Source organism: Cebus imitator, unplaced genomic scaffold, assembly GCF_001604975.1.
Source record: "Cebus imitator isolate Cc_AM_T3 unplaced genomic scaffold, Cebus_imitator-1.0 Scaffold45, whole genome shotgun sequence".
Taxonomy (NCBI): domain Eukaryota; kingdom Metazoa; phylum Chordata; class Mammalia; order Primates; family Cebidae; genus Cebus; species Cebus imitator.
Window position 1 is genome coordinate 9085444 of NW_016107360.1, and position 7092 is coordinate 9092535.

The 7092-nt window shown below is 49.3% G+C and overlaps 1 protein-coding gene across 2 annotated transcripts in view; it reads right to left on the reverse strand.

Annotated features, from left to right (window-relative positions):
* Positions 1-5742, reverse strand: part of GSDME (gasdermin E) — a 62199-nt gene extending 56457 nt beyond the window's left edge. The window contains exon 1 of one of the 2 annotated variants that reach the window (XM_017527004.2): positions 5488-5742. The gene's annotated coding sequence lies outside the window, so the exon portion shown is untranslated. Of the gene's footprint in view, positions 1-5124; positions 5268-5487 lie in introns of those variants that run through there. The other variant, XM_017527003.2, reaches the window with a different exon arrangement.
* Positions 5743-7092: the final 1350 nt, after the last annotated feature.

Here is a 7092-nt window from a genome sequence, read left to right on the forward strand (position 1 = left end):
GATGAAAGAAAGAAGGCTTCCTGGGGCATCTTCCAGGTATCTCAGGTGCGGGCTGGGAGATGAGAAGGAAAAGCCAGTTACCAAGAGAGGGAATTTGAAAGGAACAGATTTACGTTGCCCAACACGGGACTGGGTCTCCCTGACGGCCTGTGAGAGCTCGTCCTGCTAGCCCAGGAGAAGAGCCAGAGAAGGATCTGCTTTAGTTGACCACTGTTGTCAGGATCTCCACTGCTATGGCTTCTGTTCTTTTCTGGGGCAAGCTGAAAGAGTTCACTCAATTGCCTTCAGATCCAACAGGTTTCTGTAGAAACCAAATCAGGCTTGCCATTAAAAAACAAAATAGAACCCATCTGCTGTGGGTGGGAATACTTTAGTAAAGACACCAGTCCTCTCCAACAGGGTTTATATGGTAAAAAGAGGAAATTCCTAAATTAACTTTTAATTTTTTTTTCAGCTAACATTAAACAGCTAATTTGCCCTCTTGGCAGTGTAGGGTACTTTAGGGAGAGTGACTGGAGGTGGCTATTTATTGCTTTGTAGGTTTTTATTACACTCAGACTTTCCAATCATGAGACTTGGAGAATATTCTCCTAGTGAAGTAAAGTTAGAGGTTTCTTTATTACTATTATGTATGAATTATACTTACATGGCTCAAAAATCTAAATTATGTAAAAGGACACGCTGAGAAATCCCATTCCTGCCCATGTCCCAGCAATGCTTTCACCCCTCTCCCCTTCAGTCATATTTCCTTCACACTTCTTTATACAGGTGTAATTAAAAGGAGTCTGCACATGGCTTAGCACCTTGCTTTCTGCCACATACTCCCTCACACAGAGGTACCATTGTGCACTTGACTTCTCCCATGTTGCTGACCACTTGGGTTATTTCTAAATTTTTGTTATATTAAAGATGTCAGCCAGGCATGGTGGATCATGCCTGTAATCCCAGTACTTTGGGAGGCTGAGGTGGGCAGATCACCTGAGATCAGGACTTAGTGACCAGCCTGGCCAACATGGTGAAACCCGGTCTCTACCAAAAATACAAAAATTAGCGGGGCGTGGTGGCAGGCATCTGTAATCCCAGCCACTTGGGAGGCTGAGGCAGGAGAATCACTTAAACCGGGGAGGTGGAGGTTGCAGTGAGCCACGATCATGCCACTGCACTCCAGCCTGGTAGACAAGAGTAAAACTGTCTCAAAAAAAAAAAAGAAATGTCCCCAGTGAATACCCCATACAGATGTCCTCTTCATAAACAAGCATATCTGAAGGGTAGACCCCTAGAAGAGGGACTCCTAGAACAACGGGCAAATGCATCTGTAATTTTAGGAGTTGCTCTTCTGTACTCTGACCAATAATGTACAAAAGTATCCATCTTAGCAACAGTGTATCATTAGACTTTTGGATTTTTGCCAGTTGTGATAGGTGAGAAATAGAATCTCAGCCTAGTTTTAGGTTATTTTAATACAAATAAAATCAAGCATCTTTTATTTTGTTGAAAGATTTTCTGTATTTCTTTAACTGTTATATTCTTTGCTCATTTTCTATTCTTGCTTTTGGCTTTATTTCCAGGAACTTTTGAAATAATAAATCAACAAGAATATAGGCTGGGAATGTAACACAACAGAGTTCTTCATGCAGCACTGGGGGGAATACACTGCCACAATCTTTCTCAAACACCTAAGGTAACTAGTCAGCCAGGAAAGAATAAACAATATGGCCAGGTCCAAATGAATGAAGGATCTAGAACCCAAGTTGCCTGACACAGACAAGTATGCTCATGTCTCAGCCAAAAGTCAGACTTTGGATTCAAATTTCCATGACACTCCCATTTGGGAGAAGATGAAAATGGCCTTAGGAGACATCATACTCAAATAGCTCAAGGCCTAAACACTCACTGCACTTCACAGGTGTTATGTAGATCGCAGGTTCTCACAGATAACCTTAAAAGTATTATTAGCAGCCGGGTGTGGTGGCTTATGCCTGTAATTCCAGCACTTTGGGAGACCAAGGCAGGCGGATCACCGGAGGTCAGGAGCCCAAGACCAGCCTGGCCAACATGGTGAAACCCCATCCCTACTAAAAATACAAAAATTATCTGGGCATGGTGGTGGGCACTTGTAATCCCAGCTACTTGGGAGGCTGAGGCAGGATAATCACTTGAACCCGGAAGACGGAGGTTGCAGTGAGCTGAGACCGTGCCACTGCACTCCAACCTGGACAACAAGAGTGAAACTCCATCTCAAAGAAAAATAAAATAAAAAGTTATATTAGCAAATAGTACTTATTCACTTGTCTGTCTGGCTTCCCAGCTCAAAGCAGATGAGAACTCAGAAAGCGAAAGCGAATACAGTAAGGATATCCTAGCTCAAGTCAGACTCCTGGATAAGAAACCAAGGGGGAAAACATCAAGAAAGAAAGACAGTGACACAAAGTTGGCAAAGCACACAGCCAGGTGGAGCCACCGGGAACAAAGAATCTTAAAAATAGTTCCCAACGTAATAACCGCAGGAGAAGATAACTATATTCACTACTGCCTGTGAAGACTGATTCAGAGTCATGGAATTACCCAATTTTTGAATTAGAAGAGAGACCTCATTCTTTCTCACATTCCATTCAGGATTCTTAAGAGCAGCTCTGGTAGAATCCTGGGCCTCTGCTGGAACAGTTCTACGAAGAAACCTCAACATCAAAATACTCTAGACAAAGAGAGGGGCAACTGTTGGGTGCCCGCGGCTTACTGCTTTACACACATTTCCTTATTTAATCTTCACAATAACTCCATGAATTAGGCATTGTCCACATTTTATAGATGAGGAAGCTGAAGTTCAAAGATGTTAAGTAAGTTGCCCAAGATCACAAGAAAGAGAGGCATCTGGGAGTTGGCCTGGTACTATTAGCCCCTGGTGTTACTATGAATAATGTCACAGAGCATCAATATCAGGCAGGTCCACTCCTGTCATGATGAATCAACATGAAAACAAGGCTGCTCTGTAATCATACCTGAAAACAGACAAAGCATGAACATGCTCAAAGCACAAAAATGATCTAATACCATCCCCCTTCCAATCATTAGCAGTCCTAATGAGTGACTGCTGCTTCTTGACCAATCACAGCTATAGCCTCACTCTGGCCTTCTCTCCTTTTTGACGAGATTTATGAGGATACTCAATCACAGAATTTCCCCTGCTTCCTGACCACATCCAATTCAGAGCAAAGCCCTCTTTCCTCAGTTCACCTACTACATGCCCAAACCCTCTGTCCGTTCTAACACCTCTTACTGAGACACCTCAGGGTTCCCCGTGAGGGAGCTCACTGCAAGGAGAAATAAACCAACCCACTGACCTGTCAGTGTGTTCCTGGTAGTCTTTGTCTGGAGGGCTTTGAACACCCCATAGAGAATTAGTGCTTAGCCAAGATTCCATCCCAGCTCTGCTCGACTCCAAAGCCTGTGCTCTTGGCCACTCTGCTCTGCTGGCTCCCTGTTCGGCTTTTCTCTGTTCTAATGTGGCCTCACATGATTCATTCTGTAGCATAAGAAAGTGTCCTTGAAAGGGTGAACCTCAGTTATGGTGGAAACAAAAATCATTGCTGTGGAACATCTGTCATCTCCTCCCTATTTGCGGAGATGAAACATGGCTGTACTTGTCTACTTGTCTCATTGTTAACAATTTCAGCACACTTTGAATTAGTTTTAGTTTTCTAGGTAGCAAAGTGCAATTAGGTCTATTAAACTAAAACAGAGGTATCTTTTCATATCTCCTGATGCCTACAGCCCAGTACCTGAGCTCATTTTTAATGAGAAGACAAATTAATATTTCATCGTTTCTAAAATAAAAATCAGTATGTGAACTCAATGATGGTCAGAAGACAGGCATGAGCTTGAAGAGAAGGGAGAGTGAGGCGGCAAAGGCTTTGGGGAAGTGGAGCGGGTAACAGAAGACAGTCTGGGTAAGAATAGAGAAGATGCGGTGTGGTAGCAGGAACCTGTGGCCTCAGCTACGTGTGGACGGGAGGATCTTTTGAGCCCAGGAATTCAAGGCTGCAGTGAGCCAGGACAGCGCCATTGCACTTCAGCCTCCATGACAGAGCCAACCTTCTCTCAACAACAACAACAAAGAGCCTAGCTAAAGGACAGTGGCTGAGGGGCTGGGCCCTTTCTCTCAGATCTACCTGATGGTCTGGGTTCAACTTCTTCCAGCCCCTTTCCTTTAGGAAAAAAGCTTGGTGGTGGTGGATTGTGAAGACAATTTCACTCTTCAGCTTCTTCTCCAACCCCATAGCACTCCTTTCATTCCACTTGGACTTGGCCATCTGTCTGTCCGGCCGCCTGCCTGCCTCTGGAGGACAGCGACTCCAAGGCATCCATCCCTTTCACTACCCCATTCACTATACTGGACAGAGTCGAGTCTGGAGGAGTGGGTGGTGTGTTCAGTCAACAACCGACGCTTTTCTAAGAGGTGCCCTCTCGTCTTTCCTCTCTGGGGTGCAGATGGCAAGCGGGTCTGGAAACGGTCAGGGGTCCAAAAGAAGAGTAGGCCAAAGGAAGCCACGCGGGCAGCGTCGAGAGCCATCCCAGCGCTTGCCCGGCACTCCAAGGGGGGCTTGGCCTCCTTCCCAAGCTCGGGGCCCTCTAGATACCGGAGCAAGGCGATTAGGGACTCTTTTCCGTCCGTCCAAAGACTGAACTCCCTATCTGCTCAAAGGCCCGCTTCCCCGCACACGCGACCCCGAGCCGGAAGAGCCTCCGCAGCACCCAGAGGAGAAACCAGCCGCAAGACAAAGGATGGACGAGTGGGGAGGGGGTGGCCTGGGAGCGGGTGGGAGAACCGAAGTACCAGCTGCGCTTGCAACATCCAGAGAAGGAAGTGGCGGCGGGGAGGGGGTGCTAGTGCGAGTAGGGGCGGGACGCGGTGATGGGAGGGGGACCGGGCCGGGAAAGCGGGAGGCTAGGGTCGCGATGGGACCCGCCATTCCAGCGGCCGGGCAGCCAAAGGATTCGTCTCCCCTAGGAAGGAGCAAGGGGAGGGGGTTCCCAAAGCGCCGCGCGGCCTCAGCTGCCCCACGCCCGGGACACCCGAAAAGGAGCCGGAGCGGAGCCCGCTGCCCCCGCCCGCCGCGCACTTACCCGCGCGCCTGCCGCTGGGTCCCCGGCAGCCGCGCGCCACGCGCCAGCGGAGTCGGAGGAGCCTGTGCTGGGCCGGCCGGGGGCGGACGCACGGGGAGGGCGGAGGGAGAGCCAGCCTGCTGGGACCTTTGCTCAGTCCCAGTGCCCCAGAGCCGCCGCACTGGCCGCCAGAGGCGGGAGGCGGGAGGAGAGGGGAGAGGGGCGCGGGGCGGGGGCTGCAGCTGCAGTTAACTGCGGGGCCGAGCCAGACCGCCCAGAAGGCCGGGAGAAAGCAGCTTCCCCTCCTCCGTGCGACTCCCTGGGAGTTGGATTGCTGACGACCCAGGGCTCGGCCACAGTCTCCGCGCACTTTTCGGGACTCACCGGGAGATGTCGGGCCTCTCGGGAAGAGTGGGCTACGCCTGCCTTCCGTGGTGACCTCGTCTCTTGGCTGCGCAGGACCGTGGGGTTTGACAGCGGCGCCTCCTCGTGGGGCCGGACCCGCTACCAACAGCGGGGTGTGGACTGCCACCGCGGCTTCACAGTTCAACCAGGGAAGTCCCAGGCCTGTCCAGCCTGTGGGCGCCCCTAATGCCCGTGCCTGGAGTAGTATCTGAATGTGAGGTGTCACTGTGCCCACACTTAGGCCCGACGCTAATCAGTGGTTCATTCATGTAAACTCCACTCTAAGCTCCTTGAGGGCAAAACCAGGCGCTCTCACACAGTGGGTGCTCAAGGAACGCTGAACGAGGGAATCTGAGTAAAGCTTGTGCCCAAGCATTGCTTTCTGATGGACTGACTTAATTAGATCTTTTTGTAACATTAGGACCAGCTCAAACTGATTAACCATTGCTTAAGTTGTTAAGGTGAGGCAGAGCCAAAATCTCCCAGGCACGTGCAAGAGGGAAAGCTTTCTAACTGTGAACCCACGCGCCCCGTGGAAGGCTGCATTGGCATCACCTGGGACTGGTTAGCGATCCCAAAGACGCCTGGCCTGCCCCCAGGTGCAGAAGACGGTTTTGAGCTTTGCCTCCCGTCTCCTTGCCAGCTGACTGGCAATAGAGCTTTTTCTTTTCACAAAAGCCTGTGCCACAGTATTGCCTTCTGTGTGCCTCGGGTAACGAGTCCATTGCTCAGCAACACTTTCAGTCAGTAGATCATCTTCACTGTGCCATGCTCTCTACTAGGCTGAAAGCAATGAGTAAGAGAAAATGAAATATCTGCCCTGTGAGAGCTCACTCAGAGTATGGAGTTGTGTAGCTGTTTTCAGCACTGGTCAGGGAGGGCGGGTAGAGAAGCCGGGCAGCGCTTTCCTTTGGGCCCCCCTACACTTTAAACATATCTCTAGATTGCAGTTACCTCACTGTAAAGCCTTTCCTGACTATCCTAATTAAAAGTGCCTCCAGCTCTCCCACCCACCCACGGGAACACCTAGTTCCTCCCCTGCTTTATTTTTCTCCTTTGCATTCACCCCCATCTGAAAAGACTGAATGCATCCTACTTATTTCATGTATTATCCTTCTGTCCTGTAAAATGTCAGCAGCATAAGGACAGCTTGTCTGTTTGGTTCCCTATGCCCAGCACCTAGCTTAGGGTTTGACACATGGTAGCTATCCAATAAATAATTGTTGATTTAAGGAATGAATCCCTTTGTTTGTTTCTCCACCTAGATTATGGGGCTATACACACATCCTTGCGGGACCCAGCACAAGACAGGTGCGCAATGAATGGTTGCTGGATGAAGGAGTGGTTAGAAATGGTCCATGGTGGTGGGCCCCTAATTTGCTAATGTGACGAAATATTGGAAGAAAGAATCCCAGCCCTGTCAAGAGACTTCATTTTTGCTATTGGTTCTCTATCGTCATAAAATTATATAGTGATGACTCTGGCTTGTTATCAGAGATTATTGCCTCCCCACCTAGGGCACTGACCTTAAGAACATCCTCATAAGCAGCATGCTCATCAGGTTCCCACCCAAAAAGCCCCAGT